This window comes from Tyto alba, unplaced genomic scaffold (assembly GCF_018691265.1).
Source record: "Tyto alba isolate M040663 unplaced genomic scaffold, T.alba_DEE_v4.0 Super-Scaffold_2, whole genome shotgun sequence".
Taxonomy (NCBI): domain Eukaryota; kingdom Metazoa; phylum Chordata; class Aves; order Strigiformes; family Tytonidae; genus Tyto; species Tyto alba.
This window is the reverse complement of record NW_024881282.1, coordinates 70,127,003-70,152,455: the sequence shown is the minus strand read 5'-3', so window position 1 is coordinate 70,152,455 and position 25,453 is coordinate 70,127,003.

Genomic DNA, 25,453 nt, shown 5'->3' with positions numbered 1-25,453 from the left:
AAGGCTTAAACTCGGCATCTTTCTGGGAAGCATATAGTAGGCTTGAGGAAAATCAGGATTAGATGATATCAGCAAGCAGAGGGATTAGTTACAGTCCCACTGTGAGAAAATATTCATGGCTGCTTATAATAAAGAAAAGGGTGAGGGTCATTTGTCTAAATAATGCAACTATGGCAAAAAAAAATAATTAGCAAGTCAAAACCACGTATTAACCATATTATGCACTCCCTTATGAATTATGTCACTGTGTTGATGAGACTAGAATAATAGTTTTTGAATATATGTTGTATGTGTCAGCTTTCATTAGAACCGGATGTAAATTGTCCTCCACTTGAACCCTCACTTTTTAAATAAATCTGCACAAGAATTGCATGCAAATCTCTACTGTTCAGAGATTCATATCTCTTATTATTAACACAAAGTTCTTTATAGTTTAATTCATACATTTATATTGGGGTCAGAAAAGTCACTTATTAGGATATATTTTATATCAGAATGTGACAATTTAGTTGAAAATAATTAAGAAAAACTATGTTTTATTGCATAATGTCAATAATGAAATGGAAAACTTATTGATCTTTTATCTTTTCCAGTCTTATTTTGGCTCATGTGCTAGGAATCTCTGAAAATATAGTCTTTTTATTTAGATGACCTAAATTTCCACAACTATGCTTAGTAAAACTGATGAGAATATTCTTGGCCTGTTTTTTTCCAAAGAAAAAAGGAAGCCTGATATTTTAATATATATCCAAAAAATGTCTTTGGGAAACTGACAGTTTTGACATGTATCAAAAGAAGATTTATATACCTTTATGCTGGAAAGTCCATTAAATACAAATCTGTAATTCAAAAAAGGACACCAGTTTGTTTACAGGCTTCAGTACTGGCTTTCTGTAGGGCATAAGCAGCATCATAAACAATCTGTTCTCAGCAAGATCGCTTTTCACAAATGGAGACATTCAAATCTAATTGCTCTTCACAAATGTATTTTTAAATACATTCCATGATTTGATAAAACATGTCACCCTCCTTCTGAATTTCTACAATGATACAGCTTACAAAATGTTCAATAACATTTTCTTGTGAAGAAATTACTGTGCTTACAGAATTCTACAGATACCAGCTGGAATATCAAGAACCCAAGACAGCTAACTTTTCAGACTACATCTGGTAATTTCTAATTAGAAAAGGAAGGAAAATATAAGATTTACATTTAGCCTTGGGAGAATTTGGACCTACATGTAGCCCCAGTGCATGCTTCTCACTGCTGAAGCTTCCTTGTAGCTCTAGTAACTAGGGACTTCAAGAGGAAACCCCAGAGGGACCAGCAGAGACTCTCCTGTGTCACTGTCATTCAACCTTGCTGGCTGGCAAATGACTAGTGAAATTCTGCATCTCATATGCACAGGCTATGAAAGTAGAACAACTGATATTATTTGTGTTATCTAGATAGTGAAATCAGGGACTTACTGAAGTTAATGTGTGCTATCAGCCTCAATTAAGTACAACTCCATTTTCACAGACAGTGTGTTTTGTAGGACTTTAGAATAAAGTTCTGCAGGAGCACCAGGGCAATTTATTGGCTACCCAAAAAATATTTGCATGTTCATTTAATCTTTTGCACTTGAACAGTTCCACTAATCCGAGAGGAAGGGTGTACTCATGTTTAAGAAATTAGGTACAGGTGTAAATATTTGCAGAATCCGCATGCTTCACATATTTTTCCATTTCAAATGGTCGCATCACTTAACATTTTTCTGGTATTCAGAATAACCAAATATGCATATGAATCATAATAACTTTATGATGTGAATAATTATAGGAGGAGAGTTAAAAATGTTATAGAGCATAAAATAAATCTTACAAAATGTCAAATGTTGGTGGCTCTCTCAGTTTTCTGTAACTAAAATATGGCTAATTCAAAATGTTGTCCAAAAACTGTCTTCTGGACTGAGAATATGAATGTCAGGCTTAAACCCAATGAGGATTAAAATGAGATTTAATAATGGAAACACTGTCAGATCTTTAACGATAGCAGAGCTTCCAGGCACACCAACAATACTAGCAACAGTTGTTTGCAGATGTTCTTGTCATTTTAATCATCCAGTTAACAGAATTAGCAATGATCCACAGTTGTCTTTAGTATTCTGTTTGCAAACTGTGACATTGTGAAAAGATGAAGAGAGTCATGACAGTTTAATAGAAAAACATTAGGTCTTTTTAAAATTTATTACTTACAGTATTTAAATGTGTAGTGCTGGTAAAACTATTAGAACTTTTATTTCAGGAACATTTCCATTATATTTTTTTACTGCAATTTTAATCTAAACCGAAGTAAAAATACTTGCCTTCTGTAACTGTTACTGCTAGATATTCTTGCACAGTAATGCCCCATGTAGCACATAATACCAGGTTATCCATTATATGCATTGCAGCCATTGCTTTTAGTGTTATCAATTATGTATCAAGCATATCTTAAAAACCTTATCGAGATGTAATTGAGGAATGAAAACAGCCTCAACAGATTTAAAGAACAGACAAAACTATATTCTTATAAACCCAGATTTTGTTTCCTCAGTAGTCCTATTCTGCAAATTTCTCTAGACATATTCTAGCTAGTTTTGTTCTAGATAGGATAAGGTACTAAAGGATTCAGCTGCAATAGCTATGAAAGGCACATATAAGGTGCCAGCTGAGCATAGAAAGCCCCAATTATCATGGCTAAATTCCTGTTTGTCCCCAGGCAAGCTAGTTTTAAAACAGAGTTGGCATGTTTATACATGGTGCAGTCAAACCACTAGACTGAAACACAAACACATTAAAGTTGTGCTGTAAGTGAACAGAGTGATCATATAGCCTGAGAATTATGACCATACTTTCATGCTTCAAGACATCTTCTTAAATACTTATTACCATTAAAACAGTGCCCGCAGTCCAGCCAAGAAGCAGACTCCCTGTTGTGTGAAGCACAGTGTAACTACAGAATTGGACTGGATGCTCCTTGAGGCAGGTTTTAACATAATCTCTGAGTTTGCACATGATACTAACCTCATTTTTGTCAGATGGCAGTAACAAGGCACACCAAAAGGAAATCACAAAAGTCAGTAGGAAAAAGGTAACATCGGATGATCTTCACTGTAGATGAATATAATGTAATAATGCATCTAGGGAAAAATAATCTAAACCATGCCTACACAATGAAAACCTCAGAAGGAGCAGTTGCGATTCAGGAAAGAGACATTGGGTTCACTGAAACTATCAGTTCTGTATGCAGTGACACCCAAAAAAGCCAACAGGGTATTGGGAAGACTATTGAGAACAAGAAAAAGGTATCATTTTGTTGTCATATAAAATGGAGAAGTGCCCATATCCTGAATAGTGTGTGTTGTTCTGGTCTCTGCATGTCAAGAAGGTCTTAGCAATATTAGAGATCAGCCGAAACACTAAAAGCAATAAAGCCTTACAAGGAGAGACTAAAAAGCTTGGAACTCTACAGCTTGGAGAGCAGAGGTATAAGAGAAATTATCAAAGTTTACAAAAATCAAGGTGGCAGCGGCTAAGACAAATACCAAACCAAATTCACTAAATTCCTCAGTACAAGAATAGGAGGTGCCTGTTAAAAATAGTAGGAGTTCAATTTCAAACAGATAAAAGAACAGTTCTTTACACAGAATGTAAGAACGTAAATTGTATTTCTTTCCAGAATGTAGTGAATTTCTGGAATGTGCTGTCACAGGAGGTTTTGAAAGCAGACAGCATCAGCAGATTTGAAAAGGGATTTAAAAAATTCATGGGCAGCAAACCCATAAGCAAATATGAGTAAGGAATAGTAAGGGATGTATCCTCTTCCATCTCTAACATGACAGCTATGGGTACCAAAATGCCTACATAGAGAACAGACTACAAAAAGTGGTGAGGTTGGTGTTTTTCCTAAATAGCTTATTTTGTTGCTACTATTTTTCTTCCCCATTTCTGGAAGCACAGCAATCAATACGAGCTAATACACAGACTATACAGAGGTAGCTTCCAGTCCTAGCCTCCCCAAAAACTAATGTATAGCTCCTAAACCAAAGACAAGTATATATTGAACAGGTAATAGTAAATGGAACAGCAGATTGATTGGTGGTGTGATGGGTTTCTGTGGCACAGTCTTTTGGTATCAGGGGAGGGGGCTTCAGTGGTGGTCACTGTGAGAAGCTTCTCAAAAGCTCCCCCGGCTCCAAGTCAGACCCGCTTCTGCCCAGGACTGAACCAATCAACTGCACCTCTGCGATAACGTATTTAAGCAGGGGAACCTGAGAGGGGCTGGGACATGTGAGGAGGAGTTGTGAGAAGGACAAACACCCGGGTCAGTGGGAGGAAGGAGAAGGAAGCTGGGGAGGTGCACCAGAGCAGAGACCCCTGTGTCCCGTGGTGAGACGGCAGGGCCGCCCCCTGCCACCCGTGGAGGTCTGCGGTGGAGGCCGACCTGAAGCCTGAGGAGAAAGCTGCTCCAGGACAGGCGTCTGTGCTTGAAATAGTCTGGGACCCTGAGGGGAGAAGCGGCCCCCACTGTTGTGGTTCGGCACTGGGAGGACAGCAACATGCAGGGGTGACCCACGCCGGAGCAGCGTGGGAACGGCTGCGGCCCGTGGGGAGGGCTCACGCCAGAAGGTTCATGGAGGACTGTCTGCAGTGAGAGGGGAGCCCCGGGGAGCAGGGGAGGGATGTGCGGCGTTCACCCCAACTCCTGAGAGGGAAGGAGTGATGAGCTGACTGTAACCCCCATCCCCTGCCCCGTGTGCTGCTGGGGGAGGAGGGGGAGAGATCGGTAGCAGAGCTGAGCGCGGGGAGAAGGGAGGGGTGGGGGGAGGTGGTTTTGGATGTGGTGGTGCTTCTCACTGTCCCCACCTTGTCTGTTAAGTGTTGTCTTTGTTAACATTTTAATTAAAGTGGTTTTCTTTTTTTCTTCCTGTAAGGAGTCTGTCTTCTGCCTGTAAGCATAATAGGTGAGTGACTCCTCCCAAACCTTAGATGGATTCTTCGAGCCATATCTGCTCCATATTCTCCACACCCCCCCCCCCATCTCTGATGAGGGATGGAGTGAGTGAGCAGCTGCATGGTGCTCAGTTGCCCTCTGGGCCTAAACCATGACAGGTGGTTATTTTTAGTATTTTTAGTCAAGGTTGAAACCACAGCTTCTTGATACCTCTTAACTAAGTCATTTCTTAGGCTCCCAGCCTTCAGTACCATATCCTGTTAGAATATAATTCTTCTATTTTCCACAATACTCTTCCATTTGTATACTTAGAACCTTTGTCCACATGCCTTGAAGCAAGAGTGTTTACACTGAGGCCTCAGCAGGTTGCACATGCAGCCTTTGTCTTTCATCCAAATCAAAGACCAATGCTAATCACCTCTTTTTCATCCAAAAGTCCCCAGTTTTTCTCTTAGAAAGAGTATAACAACAAAAGTCAGACAACAGGTCCAGGCTTTTCCAGGTGAAACCATCCTGTTCCTAATAACTTCCCTGCTTGACTAATTATGGACCTCCACCCTGAATAACAATAGTCTCTTCACTTATGGATCCATTCTCTTTGGACTATACCCATATACAGCACTTACTATGGGGGGAAGATGAAATTTAACAGCAGCTAGTGGAGGAGACTAAGTTCTTCATTTCCAAACTTGTCTCAATTACCTTAATGCTGGAACTCCAAACGGAATGCTTCAACAAACATCCATACCCCAAACACTACCAGTAAGTCAGAGGAAACTGTAGCTGTGCACAAACGCAAGGTGATACAGGTATTCTGCTGTGTCTTGTGGAGTAGGCTAGCTTGGGGTTCATCTTGTACAGAAAAAAAACACAAGCAGCTCAACAGAAATTTCCAGCAGAAGCTGAAACTGGCTGATTAAGCAACAACTTGTTTATATGAAAACTAATACATCTTAATTCCTCTTGGTTGGAGACTTTGCAGCAACATTGTGCAGGGACATACTGTTCCTGCAGAAAGCAGTGATTTGTAGCTTCTCACTCAATGGTGTAATAATACTTACCTCAGGCATTGCCTGTCATTGGGGTCTGCTAGAATTATCCTAGTGTACATTGTTAATTGTAGAAATAAGTCTTCTGTAGGTGTTTGCTTTCAAATTTGCAAGGCTGATGCATTTAAATTCTAACTATGCATCTTCAGCTTGCCACTGGATTGCAACTTAAGCCCTACATGGTTAAAATCTTTGACAAGGTGCAGTTGCAGCTGTCTATATAAACTCTGACTTTGCTGGGATTTCTCATGTGCTTAAACCCTTTTTTGAAGTGAAGCTTTAGTCTATTAGAAAAATCAACTATCTGAAGCTTTGAACTTTTGAAAAGAAACTCTGTAATCTCTTTATGTTGTTATACACTTGATCTGATAGAGGGTTTACAAAGGAAAAGTGTGGATCCTACATTACACTGGAACAACATCTCTGATTTTTGCTATCCCCTCCAAAATGTACAGCAAAAAGAGGGATTCTTTACAACACTTTCATGCCCTACCAGGAGAGTTATGGACCAACATGCTAAAATTAACCTGAACACAGGCAGAAGTTGAATTATATGAACTCTACTGATAAATACATACTTGGTCGACTATCAGATGTATGTTAAGTACTCAGACAAAATATTTTTCTTTTTTTTTTTTCCTTTGATACAGCAACTTGGGCAGTCTACCACTACTCTATTATTTTAAAAATATATTCTGAAGGCCACTGTGACCATCTGTTGAAACTAAACAGGAGAAACATATATTGTAAGTATTCATTATCCTATTAATACATTAATTAGTTTATATATGTATTATGTTAGTAGTGTATTTCCTAGGTATATATAAAGAGAGAAGCCATGCCTTTGACAGTGCATCTGCAGCACAAAGATAACAGCCTCTTCATCAGTCAGTGTTCTTAGCATCCATGAAAGCAAGACATGTTGAAAGAATGACCTCTTCATTGCACTAATTTTAGCCAGTGTCTTGCACAGACTAAAATATAGACATACTCTTACCTCCTTCAAGGAAGCTAGTATTCTCTACTCAATTCCTTCAACTTCTGCATTTTGGGCAATCAAGTAAAGAGTCCTCAAAGGCTTTTGTACCTCTAAGTGTTACACACTCGTGCTTCAAAGTGACATAAAATGTGATTGCTGCTTTTAGTTCTCTTCTGGGCAGTGTGCTTCATTCCTCAGTACAAGTGAGCACAGATCTGCAGAGTGCAGGGAAGCCACACTTTCACTGCTGCTGGATTTCTTCATGACTTCTCCAACTATTCTTCAATCACCTTAAAAAAAGCAGAGGAAACCATTTTCTCATATACAGAGGCTTTTTACTTTCTCTTGGCCTACGTATAAACAATTTCACACTAACTGCTTGTGGTTTTCTCTTTGCAGTTTCACCAGTGTCAATATCCTTGTTACTGCTGTTGTAGTAATGCCAGTACTAGAACATTCCAAGAAATCAGCATTTTTAATTATTTACTATATTCAAGGGATTATTCTTCTCTAAGCTTGTGTGTTTTATTATAGTTTCTGATTCTTTAGAATATACTTGGGTAACATTTCCAAGCAGTTCTATGTACACACTGCAGTGGTAATTCCCTGTATATTAGGAAGGTACATAAACAATGTTGAGCACAATTAACACTGGATCTTTTCAACTTCTTTTATCAGAAAAGCACAGAAAAAAAAACATGCTCCTTAAGGAATAGAAGAGTATTCTTTATAATAAAGGTGTGTATAATCCTAATTTTGTCCCATAATCTAGTATTCTTCACTGTACTAACTCCCTTTCTGAGCTGAAGCAACTAGCACCCAAATTCAACAAACGAAAAACAGGCAAAATATGTGAAAAGAACATGTTATGTTGAAGATGAGAAGATTTGACACAGGTTAATTACCAGCAAGCCAGACTCTCACCGAGACTGAAGGAGTTAACGAGAAATACCAGTCGTCTTCATTCCATTGTAGCATGCCTGAACCAGAAAGCCAGCTCGAGTTTACAGATGAAATGAAGAGACCCTACCTAATAGATTGATTATGTGCATACTGATTTCCTTTATATTTGTTCTAATTCATAAAAAAGCATGGATCCCTGGCTAGTTCACAGAAAATCTGTCTTTGGTACTACTAAAGAAATAAATTAATGGGTAATGTTTTTATTATTATCTAAAGCCTGAGTAGAACACATCCAAAATATTTTTAGCTACAAGAAAGTTGCCTCTTTGGAAAAAGGTGTAATTAAGTAAGGAATTTTTCAATAGTCAGTGACTGAAGCTGAAATTTGAAGTACATTGAAGCTTACTACTAATGGGATATTAGATTTGATTTAGCTTTTCAAAGATGACACATATTGAGATACTACAAAACAAAGAAATCAGTCACCTCAAACAAACCGGACAGCAGCCTAAGACACACAATAGCTTAATTTTTAAAAGACTACACACCCAGTGATACTATTTTTTTAAAATAATACAAAATAACTTTCAGAAGGTTTTCGATCATTAATCAAGTATGAAACAAACATGACTATATTGTTCTTCAGTGACAGTTCACATTCTCCAAAATTAAATAAATTTTAAGTTCCTCCACATTTCAAATGTGAAGATCAACAACTGTGACCATTGTTTCCTTTTTTTTTTTTTTTAATCAAATCTCTAATTGGTTTGTCACCCCACTATACATGCACTAGTTCTTCTTCAATGTCCTAACCACTAGACTAGAGCCAAGATTTTGTTCATCTGTTCTTTTTCCTCTCTGTAATTTACATTTAGGGCCCCACAGTGCCTATTCTTCTTCACTGTCCTGAGGTGGGCTGGGTCCTTAACTTCTCTGCCAATAAAGCTTGTAGTAAAAGAGAAACACTCATATCTCTGGCACTCTGGAGCATTCACAATTGACTAATATCTTATGAATTTGATGCCTTCTGAGCCAGACAAATAGATTGGAGAGCTTCCTAGACTTAAAAGGATTTTTATTTGCCTACAATCAAATTTTGTCAGGATTTAGATAGACTGAATCCCACCCACTGTGTGTTTGCAGTGGGAGTCAGAATATGACTACTACAGCTTCAATGCAAACCAAGGCACACACTGAAAGCACACAGAAAATTGTGACATCAGTATACTTCATGTATTCCATATACTTCATAAGTTGACTGTAAACATTTGGTATATGAGGATCATTGCTGGGGGGAAAGGAGTTATTCCCTATAGATGTGGAGCTAAAGCAGAGATAGATGCCGTTGTTTGGTCAAGATCAAAAAACTCCAATTTAATAGATAGATTAAGCAATGCACTTATGTACAGGTTTAATTTTAAACGTATATGTATCATCACTGAAACAATGGCATATATTTGAACACTTGAGAGATAAGTTATCTACCTTACTGTCATTTAGATGGAGATTGAGGTGTCATTTCTGGAAGAAAGAAAAGTCAAAAATAATCATGCCATTATAAAACGGATATTGAAGCCTGGCTTTATTAATTTTTAATAAAAATGTTCATATTCTTTCATGTTACATTGACTATGTCCTACATTTTTTTAGTCAATTTGTTAAAGTGGTGTTTGAATTGGATTTTTCTCCCCAAGATTATATGGTTGTGTATTGTCCTTTGATTCTATTATTTTATGTTTTCTTAACTCCTAGTTTAAGTTGGAAACTCTGAATGAAAAGAATGCCAAACCTCAAATTTAAACTCAAACTCAGTTAAATCCATTAATTTTTACCTGCTTGAAACCATGAAAAATTATGAATTTCATCTGACCTCATTAAAAAAAAAAAAAAAAAAAGCAAACTAGAAGTCTGGGGTTCATGATCCTTAAAATAAACATACGAGGAAGCTCCACAAAGTTCCAGGTAGGGTAGTGAAGTTCTGTACCCAGTTTTCCTTATGAGACTTTTACATATTGCATACTATATATTGTCTAAGGTAGTTCTTTATCCTCAGGATCCTTCAGGAACAGATCATATAAAGAGAAGATAAAACCTTCCCAAAATGATCAAAAAGTGTTTATGTTTATGCTATAATTATACTGAGTTGCTTAATTTCTTTTTATTTAAATAAGGTTAAACACCTCCATAAAAGATAAACATTTTATTGCTACCGTAACATTCTTCAGCCTGGAGGGTTACCAGTATTGCCTACAAAATCCAACTATTTTTATACATATCCAGGTCACTGGCATTTAACTATTAGAGAAACTTTTTGTTTCACCAGATGGACTTTATATAGAATGAGATCTCCCAGGACTTTGGTTTATATCTCATGGAAATATAAAATATGCTTTTCACTTTGATTCAAATACAATCCATGGCTTACCAAACAGATCACTGTTTAAGAATGAATAATGTGATGAAAAAGATAGAATAACGTTCTCTAACCAATATCAGTGAATTACTAGATAAAGGAGCAGTGATATATGAATCCTCCTTAATCCTATAGAAAAGTACAGCTTGATAGGGAAGGATTACATGACACAAACACATTATCTGACATTTACTTCTGGTTTATCATAAAATATTTGCCCCTCTTATACAGTAAATGTACGGCTAAACAAGAAACAAGGAAATGACAGTAGTTCCTTTATGCTTATGTTCAACACAGACATCAAAAGGAGAACATCACTTAAATGGTTTAATTTAAACTTATTAGGGCATTGATATGTGCTGCTGCTTTAAGGATTGCATTGACTATCAACAGAGCTATCAAATGCATACAAAATCTTTAATGGCACTAACTGAGATTCACAAGTGTAAAAGAGTAAATCAAGTATTTTTGTAACAAACAGTAAAATTACAGAAGACCATTGTTTTGGAGAAAAAAAAAAAAAAAAAAAGTTAGTATTTCAGATATCTACTTCAGACAAATCTTGTGTTGTATCCCCTACCATTAATTTGTAAAGATAATTGATAAAAAACTGTATTTCACATTTTCCATGCACATGAACCATTTGTAGTTTAGAACCGTTCTCTATCTTATCCTTGATTAATTTAACAGCTAGCAGTTTTTAAACAGCTATAGTAAATATTCTGTTATTTTTGTTATTCTGCTTGCAGGCATGAATAATAAAAATAAGATAAAGTTACATCTGAAATAATCCATTGTTAGGAGTAACTCTTCAACTGAGAATAGATGACTCCCATTCTTAGACATAACTATTACATTCCATACGCTCCTGGGGAACATAGGAGAAAGAAATACCCATGAGGACAAGTGTAATTTTCAATTGCCAAAAAAAATATAAACTGAGGCTCACTCTACATGAATTGTGAGAAAGTACAGGAAGTAAAACTTCTTGCGTGATTTATCAATGTGCCCAAGAGAATGCAGAAAAGAGCTTCCAATTATCTCATGTAGTCTCCATTAAATAATTATTTAAGTTGTGTAAAGTTGTGAATGATCTCTCCTGTGTTTCCAGCACAGCAGAAAATAATTCATCTATATATTTAGATAGTTTATTTGAAAAGTACTTTTTTAAAATGATTAGTGAGATTTATAGGTAATGTCGGTGAAGAATTTCTTTATTGATCATAATAATTCTTGCCTTTTAAATCCCTTTTATATATTTGTCCGACTTTGAACGGTTGTGCTTTTCCAGAATATTAATAACTGTTCTCATTATTACTTAGAAGGACAAAGATAAAATTACAATGTTATATTGTGTCATTTCTAATTCCAACATGTCAGAAATACATCATGGACTTCATACTGCTCAAATATTAATCAATGAATGACAGAACTCCTGTTGATTACACTGCCCTAGAAAACAGAACACAGTATGAAATTCAAGAGCTTTAAACATATTCCCAGTTTAAAGTGTTTCTCTATGCATATGTAGCAATTTCTATTTAAAAATAGAGGAAAAAAGAAATAAAGAGTACAGGACAGATCATCTACTAATGCCACAACCATGTTTGTGTGTTCTGTCTTTTCCTGACCTTGGCTGTGGAATTGATCTGAATATTGACACCAACATCAGATGGTATAATGGGAGACTTATTGTAAATGAAGGGACATATAATTGGGTTGACTCCTGGTAAATCTCAGATTCAGATAGTTTGTCATACCTCTGAGATGGTATTTTGAGCCTCTGCAATCCCTACTATAAGCTCCTCAAGTGTTTGTCTGCTATTCTATGTATAACATCTGGGATGAAGAAACCTCTTCTCTGTTGGCTCTTAGGCACTGCCGTAACATGAATAGTAGCAATAATATATTACAAATGAGGTATCAGCTGTGCTGAGGAGGCATTTAGTGCCTGCGGAAGAAAAGGACCACATCATCTAAGCCAATCTTTTCACTGAAGTCAAATCTGATTTTAAAAAGTGCATTGTGTAATGTGTGATGTATGCCTGTTTTGATAGGACAAGGGCACTGCCAAAGCATCAATAACACAGAATAAAGTACAGTATCACTACAGAAAGCACTTTGTGCCAACATATAAAAGCATTCAACAGTGGCTATTTAGTCATATCCACAGTGGCACCAAAAAGCCAGCTTGCATTTTCCATAACTGTGTGACCAAAAGCATGATCGCCTTTAAAGAAACTAATTGCAACTCTGTAATAACTAACCTATCCAGGGCACTTGTAACTCAGCTGTAGAATCAATCATTGTAATGGATTCTGCTTACAGCTGTAGCTGAAGCTATATTAAATTCCATCAACATATTTGGAAAAAAAGGAAGAATATTTTCATCATAAATTAATGGTGATCTCCTATTCTTGATGCATCTATAATTGCCATGTCAGTGAGGGAAGCAAAGAGGCCTAGCTATAATGATAGGTGAGAAATTAAGGCACTTTGAACACTTCTCTTCCAGGAGAAAGAGACCTGGTTTCTGTCAATCTACCTGTAAATGCAATTTGAATCTGGGTCCTCCAAATGTAACAAAACTGTGCTCCGTGCTATTAATTGAATTTAAGAGTCAGGAACATTTCCTGTGGAAAGGCAGAGCAGATTGGGTACCTCTAAGGTAAGAGCTTGTAATTAAAAAGCAGATAGTCCCCTAAATCCATGAAGGATAGAGTTTAAGCCACAAAGCCATACCCCAGGATTTCCCAATGGTTAGCTACATTGTACTGTGTATTTTTAGGTACTGAACTTCAATTCCCCTGCATTGCATGGTGAACCCAAAACCTGATTTTCAGTAAAATTCAGGGTTCCTGCATTTCTTTGCATTATACTGATAAGTCCTCATGTGTGTCTTACTCTGACAATCTAAAGATGAACTTACTACAGGAACATTATCCTCTTACAGTGTTTAAAAAGAAAAAAAAAAAAAAAAACTCATTTGAAACAAAGCAATTTCATAATGTAAAGAATTATGGAGAAAAAGATATTTTTTTTTTGCTAGAACCTATTTTCAAAACCAGAATTCCCACTTGTACTAGTTTTGGTGAGGATAGAGTTAATTCTCTTCATAGTAGCTCATATGGTGCTGTGTTTTGGATTTGTGACCAGAACACTGTTGATAACACACCAATATTTTTGTTACTGCTGAGCAGTGCTTACACAGAGCCAAGGCCTTTTCTGCCCCGACCCCACCCCACCAGCGAGCAGGCTGGGGGTGCACAAGGAGTTGGGAGGGGACACAGCTGGGACAGCTGACCCCAGTTGACCAGAGGGATATTCCGTAGATGTCATGCTCAGCATATAAAGCTGAGGGAAGAAGAAGGAAAGGGGAATGTTCAGAGTGAAGGTATTTGTCTTCCCAAGTCACCATTACCCACGATGGAGCCCGGCTGTCCTGGGCATGATCTGAGATGGGCTGTCCTGAGATGGCCAAGCACCTGCCTGCCGGTGGGAAGGGGTGAATGAATTCCTTGTTTCACTTTACTTGTATGCACGGCTTTTGTTTTATCTGTTAAACTTTCAGCCTTCTGATTCTCTCCCCCATGCCACTGAGGGGATGTAAGCAAGCAGCTGTGTGGGGCTTAGCTGCCCACCAGGGTTAAACCACAACAGCTACGGAAACATTGGAAAATAAACTTGAAAACATTACTTTCTGCAGTGGATTGACATTGGCTGTCTGCCAGATGCCCACTCAGCCCCTCTCTCACTCTTCCTCACCAACAGAACAGGGGGGGAAATAAGATTAACAAGTTCATGAGTCGAGATAAAGACTGGGGGGAAATTAAATTTGTTGTCAACTAAAATAGATTTGGGTATCAAGAAACAAAAATAAAAATTAAAACAATACTTTCCTCCCACCCCCCCTTCTTCCCAGACTCTACTTCATGCCTCCATTCCTCACTCTTCAACCTCTTCCCCTCCTGAGCAGTGCAGGGGGATGGGGAATGGGGAGTTGTGGTCAGTCCGTAACAGAACTTGTTTGCCGCTTCTTCCCTCTCACACTTTTCCCTTACTCCAGTGTGGGTCCTTCCATGAGCTGCAATTCTTCAGGATAAACCTGCTCCATCGTGCTCTTTCCATGGGCTGAAAGGGGATTCTCTGCTCTAGAGCCTGAAGCACCTTTTCCCCTTCCTTCTCTGGCCTTGATATCCCCATGGCTGTTTCACATTTCCTCACTCCTCTCTCAGAGCTGCTGTACAAACACGCGATCACAGAGGTGCTGCCAGCCTCACTGATGAGCTCAGCTTTGGCCGGTGGCAGGTCTGTTTTGGAGCCAGCTGGAACCATCCAGCACGGGTCAGCCCCATCCTCCACTCACAGAGGCTGCCCTGCAGCCCCCACTGCCAGTGCCTGGGCACCGGCACCCCGTACACTTCCCTATGTAAATTTACCAATTATGGGTCCTCAGATTCATCACATTACTCACAGAGTAAAAGTAAATAATAATATTAGATACCACTGTGATTCAAGATTTTTCACTGTTTAAGAGGTAATTTTTCACTTTTCTTAAAATTAGTCTGGTTTCAGATTTCATGGGTGCAAACTAAAATTGTAGAGAACAGATAAAATTCAATGCATATATGAATTAATATTTACAATACTTAATGAATAGTATTAATCCAAAAAGTTTTACCTTTTTGATTAAATACTTTGATGTACATACTTTAAAAAGTGATTTTATAAAAAAAAAAAAAAATAAATTCTTAAGGAAGTATTTAATCCAACCTCATACCCTGTGATTCTCTTGAGTAATATTTGAGATTCTATTTTGGATGTGGCAGCTAGCTCACAGATATTCACAATGGCTTTCAGAAGAGTTACAAATGACTGACATGCTTTCACAGATGCACATATTCACAAAAGACCTTCTTCCCTAATCAGAGCAAAATGCAGCCCTCCCGCTCTGAAACACCAAACCTTTACCTGGATGGCTTTCAGAAGGCTCAGTTAGAATAGAAAGAGATATTGGAGACCACCCAATTCACATGGACTATCAATCAGGTTAAAGAAAAAGAGAAAAGAAACCACAATATAAAATCAGCCCCATGTGGTTGGGCTAGATGGGTTCTTAAAAGTGATACTTGCAGAAAACCAGTAATATTCCCAGTCAAAAAGTATTTGCAGTTTGCACTTGTGTAAGCAAGTTTATCTATTTTTACTACATTTTGCTGTTTTGATCATATTAAAGTAAAATATTTTCACACTTTAACACTGACCAGATGCTGATACCCTTATTCACCCATGAGATATAGACTTATGTTCTAAAAGAGTTTGCAGGAACACAGATTTATGGACAAAAGCATGACTTGAGTGGGTATCGAAATCCAGTCTGCAAGTGTCCTTAACCTCTTTTTTTGTTCTCTTTTAATTTTGCCATTTAAGAGAAAAATCCATAAGCACATCCTTCATTCAGGTTATGCTAAAAGTAGCATGTTATTTCTAAAAGGGGAAGATGGGAGAGTTAAAATGTTTCCATATAGAAGAGCTTATTCAAAACAGAATTTTAAAATCCTCCTTCTCTCAAAATAGTAAATGTAAATAATCTTTATTTGTATCATTCTGTGTGCAAAAATGTATGTATCAATTTGCCTTGTGGTATGAGCTTAGATGAAGATGATAGGGATGTGCATAATAAAATAAAAGAAATACAGGCAGATGAGAAGAGTCTGTTAAAGAGTCTTTTAAAATTCTTTTTTTTTTTTTTTTTTTTTTCTGTAATGTTGATACATGGTGGACTTTAGCAAGCAGCAGGTGTTTTCTTATCTTTCCAGGATAATCAGTAAATTGCTTGCATTGTGTATCTGTCAGCTTTGCCATGACTCTTTCAGTGTCTGTTGCTATTTCATACACTCTGGGGTCTTCGGTGTAGTTCAGCCTCCTGACAGCTATTGCAACCTCTTCTCATCACCTCTACTTTAGCAGTTTTCAAAAACACAGAAGTCAGACCTTTTATTTAAACATAATTCCCTTTAGGAGATTTAATATTTTTTTCTGAGGAAGATTAGAAATTTTATTAGCAAAGTCTAGTGCATCGTTTCAGTTTGGGGTTTGTTCGGGTATTTTTTTTATGTTGCAGAACTATTATGACATCCTAATTAAAGATGTTAATTTCTTCTAGCAAAAGAAACAACAGGAGGCTAGGAGCACAGCAGTGCTAAGTGCTCATACATGCTGAGATGCTGAAGAGCAAGGGAAGAACTACACTCCCTTGCACGGGAGAAGAGGCTTCCATGTAAATTCACATCTTTGCCTCACAAGAGGTCCAGTTTAGAAGTGCCCAGATTCAATGCTTCCTCACCAGGGAAGCCCTGAGCAACTTGACCTAACACAGGGTGGGACTATAAGTCACTTATATCCTAGGCCAGTCTATGATTCAGTTTCTTGCTGTCCAGAGATACCATCCCTTCCACACCTGAAATCTTACCCCGTACCTGCTTTGTCCCACAGGCCCTTCACACTTCCCAGCCTAGACCCTCCTTTCTTCATTCTCTTTCAGCCTAAAGTGTCTCCCATACTAGTGTTAGCACCTTCACTTTCACCAGACCAGTCTATTCAACCTGTTTCAAAACCTTCACATTTCTCTTACTTCCATGTCAAATTCTTTCATTCAGTTTTTAGTTAATTCCTTAAAACTTTAATTTAATGTGGTAGTCTTCTAATTCTAAATGGAGATGTAGCATAGAAATAAGTGTATGTATGTGTGTATGTGTGCAAGGAAGAATCATGGCCACTTTTTCTGGATGCAGAAAAGAGAAGGCACCAATCAGCCTTCCTATGAGAAATGACTGACTTTCAGGTTTCACAAAGGTCATAGTGATTATTTACTACTCAATAACATCACTATTTACACTGAAATAGAACCTGACTTGGCAAAGCTTTGGAAGGGATGTGACCAAATATTTTACTATAATGCAAGGATCAGCTGACTTACAAATACATGATGGGATCCTAGACAATTGCAAAGTCACTTTCTCCTATAGAGTATAACCTTAGCTTTCATAGGGTTATAAAAGAAAAAAAAAAAAAAAAAAAAGAAACAGGCAACGACAAAAAAAAAAATTCCAAAACACATGGCTTAAGCAGAAATAAAGAAAATGTATGTAAACAGTTCGGTCATGTATGAGTTTCTTTTTTTGGAACATACCTGATTATATAACATCTATGTTTCTTTGGTAAAGTCATAAAAATCTGACAAAGGAAAAATTAATAGACTTTAAGGTGCTAGTGTTCATCAAATTTATCCTTCTCAATTTTGAATTCTGAGATGAGACGTTATGCTATAGACTTTCTTTGCATATTCCAAATTGAAACAACTACTTATTGAAAAGATACATCATGAGGTTAATTACAATGAGATGACTTGACTTTTCATTGAAAAAAAAATCTTGTAACATATTTTTATCTCTTTTTCACAGAAAAAAACCAAATCACACAGTTAATAAGATTATTTATTTTCTAATATGGTATCTTTTCTCTAAAAATAATTATTAAAAATTATTTTAATGACCAAGTGGTTTTATAAGACCTGGATCAAGGGAAAAATTATTAACTATTCATAACCATATTTTTTTAATAAAATGACTGAGTATATTATATTGAACCAATACAGGAAAGGAGAAATATTTTCACAAAGGTTACCCCTTTTAAAATGTACTAACGTGCAACTTTCCAGCAACAATTTCTATTGCTTCAAATAATCATATCACAACCAGAAATCTTCTAATCAATATCTAAATAATTTTTCAATAATAAACTGCAGAACATGGAGGGTAAGGTTAGACTAAATATCTAGCTAAACATCCTTAATGCGTCTGTATGCACATCTGCTAAACATCCATTCATCTGTATCACAGTTTATGTCTAATACTAAAATTGACATTGTTCACATACGTGATTTACAGGATCAGCAGGAGCAAATGGTTGAGAGCATATTAATCGGGCAGCTGAAGGGTTATACTGTGAATAAGTTTCTGTCTCTTTTGGCCATAATATATTCCATTAAATTCAATAATGACAAAACCTAAAACTGGAAAGAGTATAGAGTTATGTAGGATTATAAATACATTATAACTGATTATTGTTTTAAATTTTATTGGCTACAGAATATTAATGGCCATATCCAACAAAGCCAAATACAATAGCTATTAATGCAGGACACTTATATTTATAAGCGGAAGATCTGCATTTGCCTGTATCTTTCAGCCAGCAACAAACAACATGGAGTTGGATGTAAAGTGACAACAAATTCTTTTGAAAGTGACTGCCCACTCTGACAAATGAGTAGCTGCTCAATTGGAAGAAACTCAATATTTTTTCTTCTTTCTCCAGTCAATTTCTAGTCTTCTTCTTAGATTTTACTATGAAATGCACTATTCCTTCCTTTCAGCCTCTTAGCCCTAGTTCAGTTTTTACTTTTTAGTTTTGAACACCATTCTGACTCCACCTCCACTGCCCCCGGGTCTGAGATGAAAGCCAGAAGAACTGGTTGTCTCTGTCACTTTTTCTGCAGAAACCAGAGCAAGGATGGTTCAGTTACCAGGGCACTAGCCTTCTCTGTTATGAACTCTCTAAAGCCATGTCAAGATGACAGCACAAATACACTTTTCTGACTGTCCTGTCATCCTGGTTGGATGGATGCCCAGACTGAAGGAACTATTGCAGAATATTGTTCTTCTCTTCCAGCCTTTATGCTGACTTTTCTTTTTCCTATATGGGACAGCAGGATTTAAGTGCAGTGAGAGTATGGGGCACCCCAAGAGGTGCTCATGAGGGACACTCACCTGGGAAAGCCAGTTCTTTCTAGATTTTTGCAGATTCTCAGGCATAAACTGGGCTTTGTTCCGAACCGACTTTGAAATGTGTGTCATATTTCTAGAAGTAGTGACATGCCCTAGATCTTCAGTGTGAAAGGATACTTTAAAACATGAAGATGGAAAGAAAAAAATCTAGGGATACATAGCAAGAGTGATGCTGTGTGTGATTCAATTTGAATTGAATAATAGATATTCTCATTTCAATCTTCAACCTTTGCAAGCACATATATGACTTCTGCAAGTGATTTTTGTGCACATTTTTCTAAAAAATGAAGATAAATTAGTAGATTAAGATGGATTAACCAAAGCAATTTTAGAAGTATCTTCATTTTTTGTGTGCATTCCTAAGAGGAAAATGCCCTGAAGTGTGTAATGCTTGTTGATAATTTTTCAGAACACAGTTTGCCAGTGGTAAATTATTTCTACTACTTAAATAACTAATCAATAGAGGTACTTTTTAGATGAACTTTTTATTCAAACATTCATTCTTACAGTCTTTAAAAATGCAAGAAAATGTTTCTTACATTTCATATTTTCCAAGGGGAAGGTCCTCTCCAAAACAGGTGTACATTGGAGTATCCAAGATTTTGGATACTCGTCATCCTAAAATAATGATTCTTCTAAGCAGCTGTCTCCACAGCCAACTTTTAGTATTTTCCTTAACTAAATAAAGGACTAATTAAATTATGCAGAGGAATCAAATCATGGAAATATATTTATTTGTACTTAATTCTGATTTGTGGTTCTACAGTTCCACTGTATTTCTCGCTGAGCTTTGTGTGTCCTCAACGCAACATTTTTGTGGCACCATCAAACTTCACCAGCTTTTCAAATGACACTCTTAATTTTTGACAAAAATTTCTTCTTTCAATAAATTCAGTATGCAGCAGGATGCAGTTATTATGTTGATATTAGGCTTCTAATTTTGTTTCATTTATGTAAGCAAAACATTTGCATGACTATTTGATTAAAGTTCTAAACAGAATTTCTTACACTGAAATGTTTTCTCAATATCTTGTAAATCATCTGAATATCTAACATAAGGTACTGGAAAGCTTACCTTTCCTTTTTAAAAATATAGGACATCTCAGGCTTTCATCTGCTTTCAGAAAATGATCAAATGTTTTTGAGATGACAAGCAGAGATATCAATGGAAAGTAATTATAATTCACATTTTAAAAATTATTAAAATATTATTTAAAATATTATTTTAAATACCAGAAAATAATTTTTTCTTTCTAATGCAACCTTTTGTTTTTCTCTTTTGCTGAAACAAAAGCTAGCTGAAACTACAATGGTGCTGTAATTTATAACCACGGCTGGATCATTAGGCAAAAAGATTGCCTTGATGAATTCTTACAGGCAGTGAAGTAGTCCCCAATTACTCCTAGAACCTGTTTTATTCCACCTAAATGAGCAGATTTTTTAAAAAAGTCTACTACTACTTTTTTTTCCTGAACATTAAGCATCTGGTTATGGAAGCAGTTGAGACATCAATGCCTTGCAAATGGTGCAACTGGTCATCTAGAACACATTCAGGCAAGAGGTATCTATTTACATATGCTTGTGGAGATTAAAATCTTTGTCTACTAGTGTACAGATTTAGCATTTTAATTACACAATTGAATCATGGACACAAACAACATCGTTTCTTAAACAGACTCCTTTTTAAAAGCTATAAAATGTTCAAAAGACAAAACAACTGATGTATTGCACTTTTTTTTTTTCTTAATCAGAGAATTATATTAGAACAAATCTGGTGTAGTTATAAGAAGGTGTTATATCACATGCAGTGGATGTTCCCCTAATATATCATTTTTATTCTGTTGGACACTAATTTTAAGTAAATAATGCCTCCTGAAACAGAAGGAGCAAAATTCATCAGCAAAATTGTTTTTAATTTCATCAAAGGTTCAAACCCTCCATTATAAACTGATTTTTGTTTTGTCATGTGGTACCTTTAGAGGATTCTCTTGGAACAGAATTGTTGAATTAGGTGCAATCCCTTTGTAATCTTTGGATAGCCTGCTAACTTTGTGCAGCCATGAAATTATAAAGCCTTGTAAGACATGAATAATAGGTATGTTCTATTTCTGCACAAATACATTTAGCTGAAGAAAAATTTGTTTCTCTATGTGACTTGACTCAATGCAAATAAATTGTACTCCACCAAGACGTATGTGCAGTTCTCCTGATTTATTCCTGTACTTGACTAGCATCTTTTTTTAATCTCTAATATCTATTAAAATAACTGAGACTTAGTTCATTCCCTTAAGAACTCTGTGTAAAGGGATGTACCGACTAGAAAAAGAAAAGCCTTGGCAAGGGAAGCTGGTATAAATCTTAATCCTCCAGCTCCCTCACAGAGAACTGTAAATACCCAAGAATGTACAGGCAATCAAAAACCAACTGAGCAGGCCAGGAGGTAGCCTTGAGGTAAAGGAAGACTCGTAGCATCTCATTACCTATCTCACAGGAAAATAATACTGCTTTGTTCCCATTTACACCTTAATGTCTTTTTTAAACCATTTGAGACTTGAGGTCTTGGATCCAGCTGCCATTACCAAGCAAGAATAGTTCAGCTGACACCCTGCTGACAAAGAGCAAAAGATGCTCGGTAGACAGAGAAAATGCGAAGGCAAAGAACCATCACAGGGATGCCCTGGCCTCCTGACAGCTTTCAGAGTTCAGAGTTCTTGGAGGCAGTCCCTGTAATTGTTCTCCAGAAGAACAAACCTGTTACTTTTTGAAGGAATGAGAGGGAGAAAATCTTCCCAAGAGGAAATTTGCAGGGATAGTTCCCACTTTGCTTTGTTCTCTCAATTTTTCCTTACAGTAAGAAAGATCTGTCCCCGTATTTCCCAAATACCTCAAACCTAAAAGAAGATAATCGCTAAAGTTGTTGTCACATTGTTTTTCCATTATCATAAGGGAAAATTTTATTTGTGCATAATGCATTACAAGCTGTACAGTATAGCAACTCTACCTTTCTAAATCCATCACTTCCTTCAAAGTGCTGCTTAGATCTTCTAAGGAGGATGACTGCATTTAGATATTTTAGGTATATTCGTTATGATTTGAAATCACAGAAATTGAACAATTGTAGTTAATTTTAAAGCAGGAAAAATTAGACGAATTATTTAATAAAGCTATATGTCTAGTTACTTAGAAAGGTCTACTGTGGAATCTAGTTCACTGAAATGCTGAGAAGAGTGGGAATAAATGACACAGCACAGATAGAATTAATATTGCAAAACAGATGTTCAACAAGTCTCTGTCTAGTTTTTGGTTTTTTGGTTTTTTTTTTTTTTTTTGCAGTAACAATCAAGACACAATTCACAACTGGTATGCAGAGTTTTCTATAACAGAATCCCATTTGTGCATAAAATAACTCTTTAATGTACTTTTTACTCAACAACGTTGTTATACATTAACAAATAGATGAATCAACTCATTGCTGCTCATTGTTTGGCATCATTTTTTTGGTTATATTCCAAGTTGCATGTCAGATAATATATCAAGAAAATTCTCATTCTAATATTCCTGCAAAAGTTGCATTAGGTTTTAGTCCAAATGAAATCCAATGGATATACTTGGACTAATTCCAGTAGTGCTTTTGGATTTGTCTGATCTTAAGCTAGTTCAAGAGCTAGACAAGTTGGACTTTAATTTGCTTCAGATAATCATAGTCAATTCATCTGTAAGTACTGGCAATCCCACAGGAGGTAGTTTTCATTTTTAAGGCCTCAAGGAAAGGGGCAAATTGAATATGAAAGGTGTGTGTAACACAATGTGGAATGCTCTGGCATATAACAAAAGAAGAAAGAATCAGACTTCTCATTCCCAAAAAATCTGCTCTAACCATAAACCCTGTAATGTGAAGTAAGGAACACCTACCCACACACCTTGGTATAACCATAGTTAAGTCTTAATGGGCTATAGAGACCCTCTGGAGCAAATAAAAGGGAAAGAATTACAGCCCAGCAGCCAGACCAGTACATTGACTCCCACTACTGAACAAACACAGGCTAAAGTAAGTGTTTATATCAAGCTCTCTAAAGCAACAGTTCTTCAATAAGCAACAATATCATTCTGAATACTAGTAATGTAGGAGTCAGTCTCAAGATGGTTTATCAACAATCCAACAGTGCCATCTATCAGATTTCATTAGAATTAAATTTTTCCATATGACAACACAAATGTGTCATTTTTTAATGCTAAACAATTGCAAGATTTGAACTACAGAACGTGTAAAAAACACTAAACACTGATCATGCATACATTAAATTAATGCATGCAGAGTTGTAACTAATCATAACTATCAGGATTGAGGGAAAATAAAAGAGAAGAAAAGGCAAGATTAATGTATATTTTTTAAAATGTTACATCTCTATTAGATGACATCAGTTAAATTCTTTTTCAGCAAATTGGTTATCTTCTCATATGATTGTCAAATGATTTTCTGGAGTTAGAATTTTGAAATGCTCTCTGAAACTTACCATCTAGCAGTCTTACAAATACAGTCTGTATCATCTAAAATAATTAAATAAGAGACAGTTCCATGAACACAATTATTTTTTGGACTTAATATCTGGAAAATTATCATTAGCAAAAAAATGTGTCTTCTCTTCTCCTGAAAAGCTAGCAGACAGGATAAATAAAAAGTTATCCTACCATAAAACTTACAAAACTCACATGGAATGCAATTAGAACTTCAGAAGTACAAGACAGCTATGTCATACTTGACTTTCAGTTTAACATCTAAGTTTTAGTTTCCTTTTCCTTCAATGAATAAAACTACATTGTGTAAACCTAAGGTAATGTAAATATAGGAGATGTGTTGGTGAGTCAGAGGACACGCAATACTCCCAACATATAAGGCTCAGGTAGGGAGAGAGGTAGATGTCACCTGTACAATTAAATAAAATTGTTCCTTCTTAAAATACATCAGGGAATGGTTCAATGGTACTTTTCAGAAGTCAAGTGGAATTGATTTCTGCTAACCCAGACTTGGAACTGAGTCACTGTATGGTAGTAAACACAAAGGAGGGTGAAAATCACCTGTTTAGTAAGTACATAAGTTCTTTGGTGCTCAAGGGAAAAGTGGCTGAATTCCAGGCCTCTTTACTATATCTATACAACTTGCAACTAGTTATAACTGTACAGTACTGTATGAAGATGGTCCTATCCCCAGACCAGTAAACAGTACAGATCTATCACAAACAGATATGCAGATGTAAATCCTTCTATGATGAAGTGAGATGGAAAATGAGAAGTTTCCAGTCTTGAATTTATGTGATGAGTTTTATTCCAGCCCATAGCTATCATGAGCAAATCAGAGTAAATACTACTTGACAAGTTCTATGAAATTCATTACATAAATTATTCAGTAATATTTTTCTTACTTTTGCCAAATTTATAGAGATAATAGAACAATTAGTAAATTATTCAGATAGATGAATCTCTCTTCCAGTCCATTGGCACTAAAATATTCTAGATTGTATGCAGAACATTATGTTCATTAGCAAAATATCTAAAGTTCTTTGTAGATTAAACTAACATCTGAAATTTTTGATAAATCCAGTGGGTTTAAATTGACGGTATTATAAAGCAGATTCCTGCAACTCAAATCGTCAACATTATCAGAACAGAAATCTTTCTTTTACAATGAGTAGGAAAATTAATTCTGTCATTAAATCTTAAATAATTAATTGTGTCTTCTGTTCTTTGCTGGACAATTTTAGTAGGAGGATTTGTCTTGAATAGTCTACTGGCTGTCCTTGACTTGGACACATAATTTTTAGACAAATTTCATCAGAGACTTTGGAATCACTGAGATGCACAAACCTATAATTAAATCAATAGACTTCATAGTGAATAACACAATAGTGTCTTAAAAATCCAGGTACAGTGAGATTTTCAAAAGTTCACAGTACTGGCCTAACTCTGCCCCTACTAAAGTCAGTGGGAGTTTTATCACTGACCTACGGAAGCACTAAAGCAGAAAGGGGGTAACTGGAAAGCATCTGATGTGGCAAACTTGGCAACATCAGCTCAGGGCTGGGTACTTTAAAAAGTCTTACCTTAAAGTTAAATATGTTCTTAGCTATTTCCATGCATTTACAAAGTATGAAAGGGAGTTGCATAGATAAAACTACTTTGGATCCATATGTTTACTTCGAACATCTTGAGAGAGATGTAAACTAAATAAGAAAGCAGGATCTTCTTTACCTCCAGTAACAACACCTATTCAAGAAACTGTTTGTTAGA